This window comes from Carya illinoinensis, chromosome 9 (genome assembly GCF_018687715.1).
Source record: "Carya illinoinensis cultivar Pawnee chromosome 9, C.illinoinensisPawnee_v1, whole genome shotgun sequence".
In the NCBI taxonomy this organism is placed as follows: Eukaryota; Viridiplantae; Streptophyta; class Magnoliopsida; order Fagales; family Juglandaceae; genus Carya; species Carya illinoinensis.
This window is the reverse complement of record NC_056760.1, coordinates 29,932,848-29,945,492: the sequence shown is the minus strand read 5'-3', so window position 1 is coordinate 29,945,492 and position 12,645 is coordinate 29,932,848. Positions and strand designations below refer to the sequence as shown.

At 35.7% G+C, this 12,645-nt stretch overlaps 1 non-coding gene and 1 pseudogene across 1 annotated transcript; one reads left to right on the top strand and one right to left on the bottom strand.

The window, feature by feature from the left end:
* Positions 1-2,278: 2,278 nt before the first annotated feature.
* The window catches only part of LOC122276992, a 43,624-nt pseudogene continuing 33,257 nt past the window's right edge, over positions 2,279-12,645 (bottom strand).
* On the top strand, positions 5,715-5,824 carry LOC122277880. The gene has a single exon (XR_006229189.1). It is a non-coding gene; the product is annotated as a small nucleolar RNA R71 (small nucleolar RNA).

The following is a 12,645-nucleotide window of genomic DNA, read 5'->3' as shown; positions in this document are numbered from 1 at the left end:
CCTAGAATTAAAGATGCAATAAATAAAAGATAGATTTAGACCTGATAGGAATCTGAGCTCTGAATACCAAATGATGTGAACCCGTGGAATTGGAATCCCTTGAACCCACAATCAATTTGAAAACTCACCCAAGAAAGCCAAAATCAAGTCAATTGGATGGAAGAATCTAAACATGTTGATAACTCATTTCAAGAACCTAGATTATATTAAAATCTAGACCCGTTGAAGAACTTGTCTCAAGAACCCGGATTACAAGGAGGAACACAACACCACGAAGGTTGTGAATTACTTTTGATAAGTTCAAACGTTTAATTAAGAACAAGAGGAGTAAACTCAACTCGTAATGAAAATTCAATATTGTTTGACATTCTCAAATGAGGCTACAAGTGGTTTAAATAAACCATCCCCAAAAATTCTAGTGAATAGTGTCGTAGGTACTGTAGCATAAATAGTGCTGCACTATAGTAACTTCTAAAACCCTCTTTCAAATAAAATAATAACTTTCCAAATAAGCCCTTGGCCAAAATACAAGGCCTTTCAAAATATCCTAGTTCATAAGAAATAAGACATATGTGTGGGCTGGACATTCCCCAAGCCCAATTATTCTAGATTAATTCCTATGACTAATAAAATAACCCCTTTTAATGAAATAAATAAGTCTAAGGTCCTTCAATAACAATAGGCCCAAGTCATGTCTTCCATAGCTTGTTGTATCACATGAATGAAATTGGGTTTTCTTTAAGCCCATCTTGAATGTTGGACTCTTGCTAGACAAGTCCCAAGTGGATTGCACCAATCTTTCCATTGCTTCCTTGCTCTTCCTAGCTCTCGATCCTGTGATTGCCCCATCTGAAATTTGCAAAGGATCTCTAAGACTCGGTCCACCTTGAGGCACATCAACTTTCTTATTTAGTAAGGGCACCGGTAATAGACTGCCTTTTCCAATACACAAATGTAAATCATTTATGAAATTATTGTTTTTTTAAAATTTCTGTTTTTTTTTTTTTTCCATATTTGATTCCTAGCTTGTCCCTTTTCTCATTTAATTCACTTTAGATTTCTTTCTAAGCCATTAGGATATAGTTCATTAGAGTCCTAAACCACTAAAGTGTAAGTCAACAAACAATGACCCAATGTAGTCTTTCTAGGCATGCCAGGTTTGTGTTGTGTGTATTTTAGCAAAAACATTTAACATCTTTCCCTTGGTTTAACAACTAAATGAAATGGATAAGTCCCCCTTTTGATCTAAATTCTGATTTCACTACATCGAACATGTTTCATGACCTCAACAAATCATCTTTTAGCATGTGAAAATTAGAAACAGGAAATTTTAGGCCAACATATGAGCAAGGTGTGCAAAACAGAAAAATAATTTCTCCCCTCCCCCCAACTAAATTGTAGCATTGTCCTCAATGTGTGCATGATGACTAAAGAAAAGATGTTACCTGGGCAGCAGAACTTAACATTGGGAAGATGTAAAACAAGAAAAATGAGTATTGCTTGCAGTGCAATCTGGTTGGATTATGAAGCCAATAGCATGTAAGAAAGAACTCAGTAAAAGACAATGAGCAAAGAAAAGAAAGAAAGAAGAAGAAAACAACAAGAAACAAAAAAACTAAATAAAAGTGGTGAAACTTGCAGTCTACATAGGAACTTAGTCAGTTGACAATTGGTTCATGTAATGGGATGGATGAAATTTCTGGTGCATAAATTCCTAAGAATGGTTTTAATCTCTAGCCATTCACCTTGAAACTATTACCATTTTGAGGGTTTGTTATTTCTATGGTACCATGAGGAGAAACAGATTTTACTAAATACGGCCCACTCCACCGAGATCTTAGTTTTCCAGGGAACAGACTTTTTCTAAGGATGCTTCTATCATGTAAGACCTTCGTGTGTTCCTTGGCTAGCTTAGAATTCTCGTATGCATCCCTCCAAGCTCCTCTAACTCAAACAATTGTAGCCTTCTCAAAGAACCAAAATTTTCCATATCAAAGTTAAATTTCTTCACTGCTCAGTAAGCTTTGTGCTCAAGTTCCACAAGGAGGTGGCAAGCATCTTTAAACAAATGAGGCCAATATAAACCAAATTGTAAGATTTTAGCCACTATTTTCTTACAGGCCCCATTTTGACAAGCAGATAGGACAGAAAATATCTCATTATCAGGGACACACTTACGGATTATTTGGTTAGAATAGTATTTGAACATGTAATGGTCGTCATAAAAAAACTACTTTACCTCCACTTTGAACCTTTTTAAACCCTGAGGAGTCCACTGTGGAGGCGTTTTCTCTGTTACTAAGAAATTAACAATGTCAGCATACCAAAAATTGGCAAAGAACAATTAAGTTTAGTGACAGTTAATCTAGATAGGTGGTTAGCCACCACATTCTCCATTCCCTTGGTGTCTTTAAATCTTGATATTAGATTCCTGCAAGAGCAATGCCCACCTAATCAGCCTTGGCTTAGCATCTTTTTTTGTAAACAAATATTTCAAAGCTGCATGGTCTATAAAGACAACTACAGGTGACCCTATAATATAAGTTCTAAATTTCTCTAGAGCAAATACAATGGCCAGTAGTTCTTTTTTCTTGTGGAGTACATCTTTCGAGCCCCAGTTAATGTCTTACTGGAATAGTAAATTGCATAGGGTAGTTTATCCCTACCCTGGCCTAAGATAGCTCCTATGGCAAAGTCATTGGCATCACACATGATTTCAAAGGGGAGGGACCAGTCTGGGGGTTACATGATAGGGGTTGTAGTGAGTATGTGATTAAGCTGGTCAAATGCTTTTTGATGTTCTGTTGTCCACTCAAACTCAATGTCATGCATAAGCAATTTACACAAGGGTTTAGAAATGGAGCTAACCCTTGTATAGATCTTCTATAAAATCCAGCATGTCCTAAAAATGACCTAATGTCCTTCATAGTTCTAGGTGTGGGCAGCTTAGAAATTAGGTCTATTTTTTATTTATCCACTTTAATACCCTTTGAGGACACTATGTGTCCTAATACTATACCCTGCTTGAGCCATAAAATGGCACTTTTTCCAATTGAGCAGCAAGTTTTTCTCCTCACACCTGGCCAAAACATCTTGCAGATTAGTCAAACATTTCTCAAAAGTGTCCCCCAAAAATAGAGAAATCATCCATGAAGACTTCTAAACCATTTTCTATTAAATCATTGAATATACTGAGCATGCACCTTTAAAAAGTTGCTAGGGCATTACACAACCCAAAAGGCATTCTTCTAAATGCAAAGGTTCCAAATGGGTATGTGAAAGTAGTTTTTTCTTGGTCCTCAGGTGCTATTTCAATTTGATAATAGCCTGAGAACCCATCTAGAAAATAGTAAAATGCATGTCCAACTACCTTTTCCAAGACTTGGTCAAGAAATGGCATGGGAAAATGGTCTTTTTTAGCGGAAACATTAAGCTTCCTATAGTCAATACACATTCTCCAGCCTGTAGTTATCTTTGTGGGGACTAACTTATTTTCTTCATTTTTTATTACAATGAGCCTAGACTTTTTTGGAACCACTTGTATGGGGCTGACCCACCTACTATCAGAGATAAGATAAATAAAGCCCACATCCAACAGTTTAAGGACCTCCTTTTTAACTACTTCTTTCATTGAAGGATTGAGCCTTCTTTTCATTTCTCTAGAAGGCCTAGAATCCTCCTCCAGGTAAATATTATGAGTGCAAATGAGGGGGTTTATGCCCTTAATGTCAGCCAAGGTCCAGCCTATGGCATTTTCATGTTTTATAAGGACCTTTAAGAGCTCTTCTTCTTGTGTATTAGTTAAACAAGAAGATATAACCATAGGTAAAGTGTTATTAGGTCCTAGAAAAGCATACTTGAGTTTTGTGGGTAGGGGCTTAAGGTCCAAAGCTTGGATCTGCTCCTTGTCTACCTTCTCTGTTAGTTGTGCTGGGCCTAGCTGCTCAACCTTGGGCATCCATGTTGTTGCTTGTCCTGCGTGAAACACAAGCAGTGATTGGTGAGCAGATTCTAGTATTTCAAAAACTTCTTCAAAATTTTCAGTAATTAAAGGGAAAGATTCTACAAAGATGCCCCCCAACAAATTTACTTCTTGAGGCTCCTCCACTTCTTGAGGTTGTCTGCACATATTAAAAGTGTTAAGTTCCTAAGTCATGTTGCCAAAACCTAGTTTCAGAACCCCACTTCTACAATTTATTAAGGCATTAGAGGTAGCCAAAAATAGTCTTCCCAAAATTACAGGAGCTTGAAAAACTAAATTAACAGACAGCTTCATGTCAAGGACAACAAAATCTACTAGATAATAGAATTTATCAACTTAAACCAGAACATCCTCTACCACTCCCCTTGGTTTTTTAATTGACCTATTAGCTAATTGCAATTTATGGAGGTTGATTTGAATTCTCCCACTCCCAGTTTCTCATATATAGTGTAAGGTAACAAATTGACACTAGATCCTAAGTCTAGTAAGGCATGGCAAATTTTTGAATTCCCAATGATGCAAGAAATAGTAAGGGATCCAGGGTCTTCAAATTTAGGAGGTGTGTTGTGTTGAATTATGGCACTGACTTGCTAAATGAGATCCTTAAAGAACTTGGCATGAGTGGGAATTTGTTGAATGGCATCTAGTAAGGGTATATTGATCCTTACTTGTTTGAACACTTCTAAGATCTCAGCTTGATTTTTTCTTTATGAGAAATTGTTAGCCTAGTAGAGTTGTTTCCTCAGTTTGAATAGGTATAGGGTTAGAAACCTTACCACTTGTGCTCTCAGGAGTAGGGTTTTCAAAAGTTTTACTTCTCCTCATGGTGGTGACAGCTTTTACTTGCTTCAAGTTAGAGTCCTCCCCCATTTCTAACACTTGATGGATTTGGCCTTGAGGATTGGGTTGGGGTTGGGCAGGAAATTTCCCTTTCTCTTGGATGCTCAAGGTTGCAGAGATTTTGGTCAAGGTCCCTTTGATGTCATTAAAGGTTTGAGCATTTTGTGTATTTATTGTTGCTTGCCCTTGCATGAACTACTAGAAGGTTGTTCCCATTTGCTGGACAGTTTCTTCGAGGTTCCTCCTCTAACCAAAAGGTTCTGAATTAGGATAATGAGGTGGTCCCCATGGTGCTGAATTTGGATTGACTGCATATTGGGAAGGACCAAGTGCATGAATGGGGGGATAAGCTGATTGCTCATTCCTTCAGTTGAGATTTGGGTGGTTCCTCCAATTGGGGGATTGTATGTGTTGGAAAATGGACTTGAAAAAGATTTAGAAATCAAATTAACAGAGTTAGACTGGTCTAGAAGTACCTCCTTAAAAGCTAGAATTGTAGGGCAGTCAATAGTGACATGCCCTATTTCTGCACAAATTTTGCATTTTTCTGGGATTTTTTGAGCAACATGAACTTCATTTACTTTGTTTATATCTATGGTTTCCAATTTCTTAGAAAGTATAGATACTCTAACAAGCAAATCATCCACTTCTCTCAAGTTGTATTCCCCCCCCCCCCCCCTCCCCCAAAAAAAAATAATTATTTTTAAAGTTCAGTTCTATCATATGCATCTGAAACATCTCATGACTAGGCATTTTCAGACAGGTAATCAAAGTACTTGAAAGCCTCTTTTGCTTCTTTATTAAAGAACTCTTCATTGCACATTGTCTCCTTGAATTGTCTCATCTTAGGTTGTAAACCCTCATAGAAAAAGCTTATTATCCTCCAGTTTTCATGCCCATGATGAGGACAAGCATTGAGTAAATCCTTGAACCTCCCCCAGCACTGATAAAAGGTTTCAGTGTCTTTTTGGGAAAAATTCATGATCTGCCTCTTCAGTGCATTGGTTTTGTGCATAGGAAAACATTTTTTAAAAACTCATTCTGCATCTCTTGCCATGTTCCTATGGATATAGGCATCAAAGAATTTAGCCAGGTCTTGGCTTTGCCTTTTAACGAGTCTGATCACTTCTTCAGTACAAGTTCGATCCATAAAAGTTGAACAAACTTCCTCAAATTCTTTGATTTGCATGTACGGGTTCTCTTATTCCAATCCCATGAAAATGAGGTATCAAAGGAATCATACCAAGCTTAAAGTTAAAGTTATTTGCATTCAGGGGTTGAATGATGCATGAGGGTGAACTAGCCCTAACAGGTTGCAAATAGTCTTTAAGAGTCCTGTTTTGGTTTACCACTCTTCTCCTCTCGTGTTCTTCTTCCGCCATGGTACTAAAAATTTCAAAGGATGACTCAAATGAGAGTAACTCACAATCTGAGTCTGTCACAGATTCTGTTCTAACCAATCTAGAGGAATGGTCTCTTTTCCAAACAAACATGCAAATGCTCTACCACAATACACGACCAACACCAAGTTTTGGTGTGTAGTAATAGTAGTAAAAACAAAATGACAATAAGCTTTGATAGAAAATGTTATTCACAATAAACAAAGAGAAAAACATAGAAATTTAGGGTTAGAGATCACTAGAGTGTGAAGAGGTTCACACTTAGTCCCCCATTGTCTCTACAGTTTTCTGATAGCTCTGCAATTTTCCTTTAATCCCCAGCAATGGAGCTAAAAACTTGGCTCATCTTTTAAATTGCCTCCCAAGTGCAGAAGGTGTCCAACTTGAGTATAAGGAGAGTCCCAAGGTTGATTTCTCAGGGATTAAGGCAAATCCAGTTTTGTGTAGTAATTTTTTTTTTGGAATAATAAGGATTAAGAAGGTGGAATGTTAGCTGTACAAAATTACTTAAAGACACTGGTCAAATTCAAGCATCTGAAAACTTAGGGATTTGAAAACAATGTTTGTTGCCTCTCTGAAGATCCTAAATGAGAATAAGATGGGTTTAGGTGCACACTAAAATTTATATTAAAAGAAAAAACAGCTAAGAAACTGAACTCTATGCATGGATAAAGAAAAACAAGTGCGATACTTAAGATCAAAGTTCTAAAAGACTATTAACAAACACCTAGGCTACGGGTCCCCTTTTCACCGAGGGATTTCAATGGAGATTTGCATTCACATTTACCATCGAATGCAATTTCAGTCAAGATTAAAGCATTTGGATGATGTATATGATTTAAGCACTAATAAATATTTCCTGAATAACCTGAACAGATTTCATATCAAACCATCAATCATTATGCAATTCGAGATTAGGGTCTGCATCCCTTAAGCATCCACTGTGTCTTGAGTCAACGATGGACTAAAGAGGATACAGATGAAACCCTAGTCTCAATTTCTAGGAAGATAATAGAAACTCATGGAGAGTACACATTAAAACAGAAAAGGAACCAAAAACCCACAAATTAAACCCTAATGTGCAAAGGTTTCCCTTGACCTAGGTTACGAAAGTACTCCCCCATTAAGTATTAAAACAAGTTTTTAATCAAAGATAAATACTGATCCATCATCCACAGAAAAGAAAAAACACTAAATTGGAAGCAGAATTTTCCAAGCAATTTTTGGACTCTGCCAAAAATCCCAATGTCCCCTTCTGGCACACCACTTCTTCTCTTTTAAGCTCTTCTTCCTCATCCTCTCTAACACTCCTGCTAATCTCTCTCTCTCCAGGTTGTTGCTCTCTCCAATTCCACGCAGTTCTTTAAGGTGTGAAATCTGAAAGGTAAGACAGCAAGGGTTAGGGCTTGCAAGGGTTCTTTCTTCTCTCTTTTTTCTCCAAGTGTCAAGTGAATATGTGAGTTCAGTGGTTGATAGCATTTATTTCACATGTATTTTCCCATTTTGAACTTGTGGTGCTTTTGTTATAAACACGTAAATACGCATATCTAAAACTTTTTCAGCCCAAAACCCTTAGTTTACATGCTCAATTTTCATGTTATTTCCACTCAATTAGTCTGTGGATGATATCCACTACTAAACCTCAAATGTGTTCCCAACATCTTTTGCAAACTTTGGTGGAAAATGCACTCTCTTTGTAAGTCTGTCGATTATAACCTAGATCGAATTCTTCCTTGAGGACGTTTTCAGAAAACCTACCACGAAATCCATTGACACATCTTCCCACTTCCACTTTGGGATGGGCAATGGTTGCAATTCTCCAGCTAGACGTTGATGTTTGGTTTTCACCAATTGGCATTGTGATGCCACTAGATTCTGCTTGGGATAGGATGGACATCTGAAGTGTCGGGATATGCAACACAAGGTTACCTGCCCTCCAATCATGACATACAAGATTCAATGTTCTTAACATGCGTCTAGCAATATGCAATATTTGCAGCGGATAATTTATTTTTTTATTTTTTTAGCAATACTATAAACCAAACTTATAATATCCTAAATAGTTAAAATATAATCCATGCACACTTAAAAATCAACATCTACAATTACAATATGGGTCTTAAAAGACTGTAATCTCAAAACAACAGAGATCGGGCTCCATAATTACATTACCAAAATATACTATTGGGCTAGTTTGTCGAGTAACTCACATAACTCGACTAACGCTGCCAGAATACTGTCCAAAAATCTAACTATGGAGACAATAAGCTTCGCATCACGTCTGTAGTGTCTAGTTAACCTCCTTTAGTTTGCCAGTGTCTACTTCGTGCTCCGGTCCTAACACATCGCCTACCATTCAAGGGGAATGCTAGCTAGGACTACTAAGGCGAGATTTGATTATAAATCTCAGTAAGTTAACAGGAAACTCCCACACAAGTTAAAGATGTGTGCATGGCAGTAAAGGCATGAATGCACAATCAAGTCAAAAGTAAGCATAACATGGCTTGACATAACATGGCATGAAATAATAAGCGTAATGTATCTTGACATAACATGACATGAAATAATAAGCATAACTTGACTTGACATAACATGGCATGAGCTGACATAACATGAATCGAAATAGAAACTTAGCTTGACGTGACATGAACTTGAATCATAACATGGATGTGAACTTGAAACATAACATGGACGTGAACTTGAAGATTGACATGAATGTAAACTTGAACATAACGTAACGTGAAACATAACTTGAACGTGAAATACATAAACTTAGAATCTTGGTCAATAAACTTATTTATTAATAAATTGACCATAAAGGTGCTACACAGGTCCTCTTGAGCCGTGTATCCCTGCCGATTACCACATCACAATACAAGTATCTACACCAGTTGTGAGTGCGTTAATATTTACTCCATAGTTGTTGTGGTCCCACATATTCTACATGTAACAATTGTTTTGTCTCACGTAATATATGCTCCACAGTTGTTGTGGTCCCATAAATTGTTTGTGCCACAATTGCGATGAGCACACGTAAAATAAAATATGGCTCCATCGATGTTAGTGCCTGATGCGCTCCAATGATTAGCTAGTTAGGCCCCATTGGCAACCTGTTGACTATACTTCATCAACTCAGGGAATTTCACATATATTTAGACACTCCAACGTGAACAAAAGAGTTCCACTAGGATATTACCTCATCCTACCACTTAGGGTCGTGATTGACATGAATAACTTAATAAGATTGTTCTCAATATACACAAATTGTATTCGAGATGGTACGTGGCATGAATATGAAAGGACAGAAGTCTTGACGTAGCGTAACATGACATGAACGTAAGATGACATACATGATGTACTTTGAGACATTAACATAATAGACAACCTTTCACAACATGGCATACATGTAACTAACAATATTTTGTAACATGACATTACATGTAACAGAAAATATTTCAAAACATGACATAACATGTGATAGACAATATTTCGTAACATGACATAACATGTGACAGACAATATTCATAACATGACATAACAAATGACAAATAATATGTTGTAATATGGCATACATGTAACAGACAACATTTTATAACACAGCATAATATGTAACAAATAATATTTTGTAACATGGCATAACATGTAACAGTGAATATTATGTGACAAGGCATACATGTAATAGATGTCATATGTAATGAGACATACTTGCAATAGATAGCAACATGTGACAGAATATATTGTGCAATAGATAAGTATTTCATGATAGAATAATTCATATAACAGATAAACATATGAACATAAACTATAGTTTCCTTACCCATCACATATACACAGTAAACTGATAGTAAGTTAAGAGCTAACTTACCTTGATTGTCGCGTTCTACGAGAATAAAGTATGAAATATGATAAATTGTAAAAAAGTATTCTAAAAGTTAAAAATTTAATTACTAACAATTAGAAACATGCAAAAGAGACAACTTAAAGTAAAATTACCATTTTACCCTCTATATGTGAGAAATGACTATTTTATCCATAACTTAAAGATTTCATTTCCTAACTCCAAAAATTATCATTTACATACCTCATGTAAATTTTGTCCTAAACTCAAATATCAACTCCAAAAATTTTAAAACAATTCACAACTATAGAAAACTCACTATGGCCGAAACATCTATAGGTCATTTCTCTTATTTTTGTTGCAATTTCTTCCAAGTTCAAAACTCATGATTAAACCAAAATTTTGCAACAAGGATCTTTATATCCTAAATTTAAAACCATAATTAAAACATCCATTCAAGAAAAGCTAATCATCAACACCAAAATTTTTGTAAAAGGACCCAAACTTTTTAACAAATAGCAAACCCTTGAATCACAAGGTTTGACCCTAAATTAAAACATCTCCAAGAATTTCAAAAAATCAAATTTTACTTCTAAGATATTCATAACATCATCCTAAGATCAACCATTCTTTAAATCATCAAACAAAAGTCACCAAAAATGTGACGCCCCCAAATTCCGCTTGGGATCGGATGGATATCCAAAGCGTCGGGACATGCAACACAAGGTTACCTGCCCATGTTCATGACATATAAGATGCAATGTTCCTAACTTAATAATATCCCAAATTTTTTAGCATTATGCAATAATCTATGCATACTTAACAAAATAAATATCCACGATTACAGTACGAGTTTTAGAAAATTGTAATCTCAAAACAAAGGAGATTGGGCTCCATAATTACATTACTAAAATACACTATTGAGCCTGTTCCTCAAATAAATCGAATAACTCAACTAACAATGCTACAATACTATCGAAAAACTTAACTATGGAGGCTTTAAGCTCTGCATTGCGCTTGTGGCGTCTAGTCAATCTCCTCCAATCTGCCAGTGTCCACTCCCTACTCTGGTCCTGACATATCACCTACCATTCAGGGATAATGGTAGTTGAGGCTACCACAATGAAATTTGATTACAAATCTTAACGAGTTAACAATAAACTCTGACACAGGTTAATTATGCATGCATGGCAGTAAAGGCATAAATGCACAATCAAAGTCAATAATAAGCATAACATAACTTGATATAATATGGCATAAACTAACATAACTTGACATGGGCTTGAAACTGAGACTTGACTTGACGTGACAAAGCATGAACGTGAGCTTGAACATAACATGAAAGTGAAATACATGAACTTGGAATCTTATTCAATAAACTAAACTTGAGCATGAACGTGAACATAATTGAACTTGAACTGAAACTAAACATGAACTTAATGTGAATTGAAACGTGAACTTGAAACGTAACATGAACGTGAACTTGAACATAACATGAACTTGATCTGAATTCTGACAATTAAAATAATTTCACCAGTGGTTTCGTCAGGAATAATGAACAACTAGAATGATTCTGCCCAACGTATTCCATCGGAGATACTCAGACAATCAAAATGATTCCATCATGAGCATTCTAAATCACGTACCCTAGCAATCAAAATGATTATACCAGGAATACCTAGTAATACTCTGACAAACAGAATGATTACATCACGAGTATTTTAAATCACGTAACCTAGCAATTAAAATGATTACAGCAAGAATACCTAGTAATACTCTGACAATCAACATGATTACACCAAGAATACCTAGTAATACTCTGACAATCAGAATGATTACATCATGAGTATTTTAAATGAAATACCCTAATAGTTAGAATGATTACGCTAGGAGTATCTATATAATTGAATTTGAACTAAATTTTGACAATCAAAATGATTTCACCAGAAGTACCTCGCGTGAAGTACGAATGGAGATGCTAGGAAAATCACAATTATTACATTGCAAATATCCTAAACATAACTAACTTGACATGACTTGAAAGGTTGTTCTCGAGATGCACAAACTGTATTGGAGACAAAATGTGACTGGAATATGAAATGACATAAGTCCTGACGTAACACAACATGACTTAAATATAACTTGAAAGACATAACTTACTTGAGATAGAAACATTTTGTAGCATGACATAACATGTAACAAACAACATTTCATAACTTGACAAAACATGTAACAAACAACATACTTAACATAGCATACTTGCAACAATGAATATTACATGATATGAAATACATGTAACATATAGCATATTTAACATGACATACTTATAACATATAGCAATACATGACAAAATAGATTGTGTAAAAAATAAATATTTGTGACAGAATAAATTATACATAACAGCTTAATATGTAATGACATGGCATGGCATGGCATAGTAACATACATATATAAATTGTAGTTCTCTTACCCATCACACATATATAGTAGACTAATAGTAGTAAGTTAAGAGCTAACTTACCTCAATCGTCGTGTTCTATGAGAATAATGCGCAAAACATGAGAAACTGAAAATAGTGATTCTAA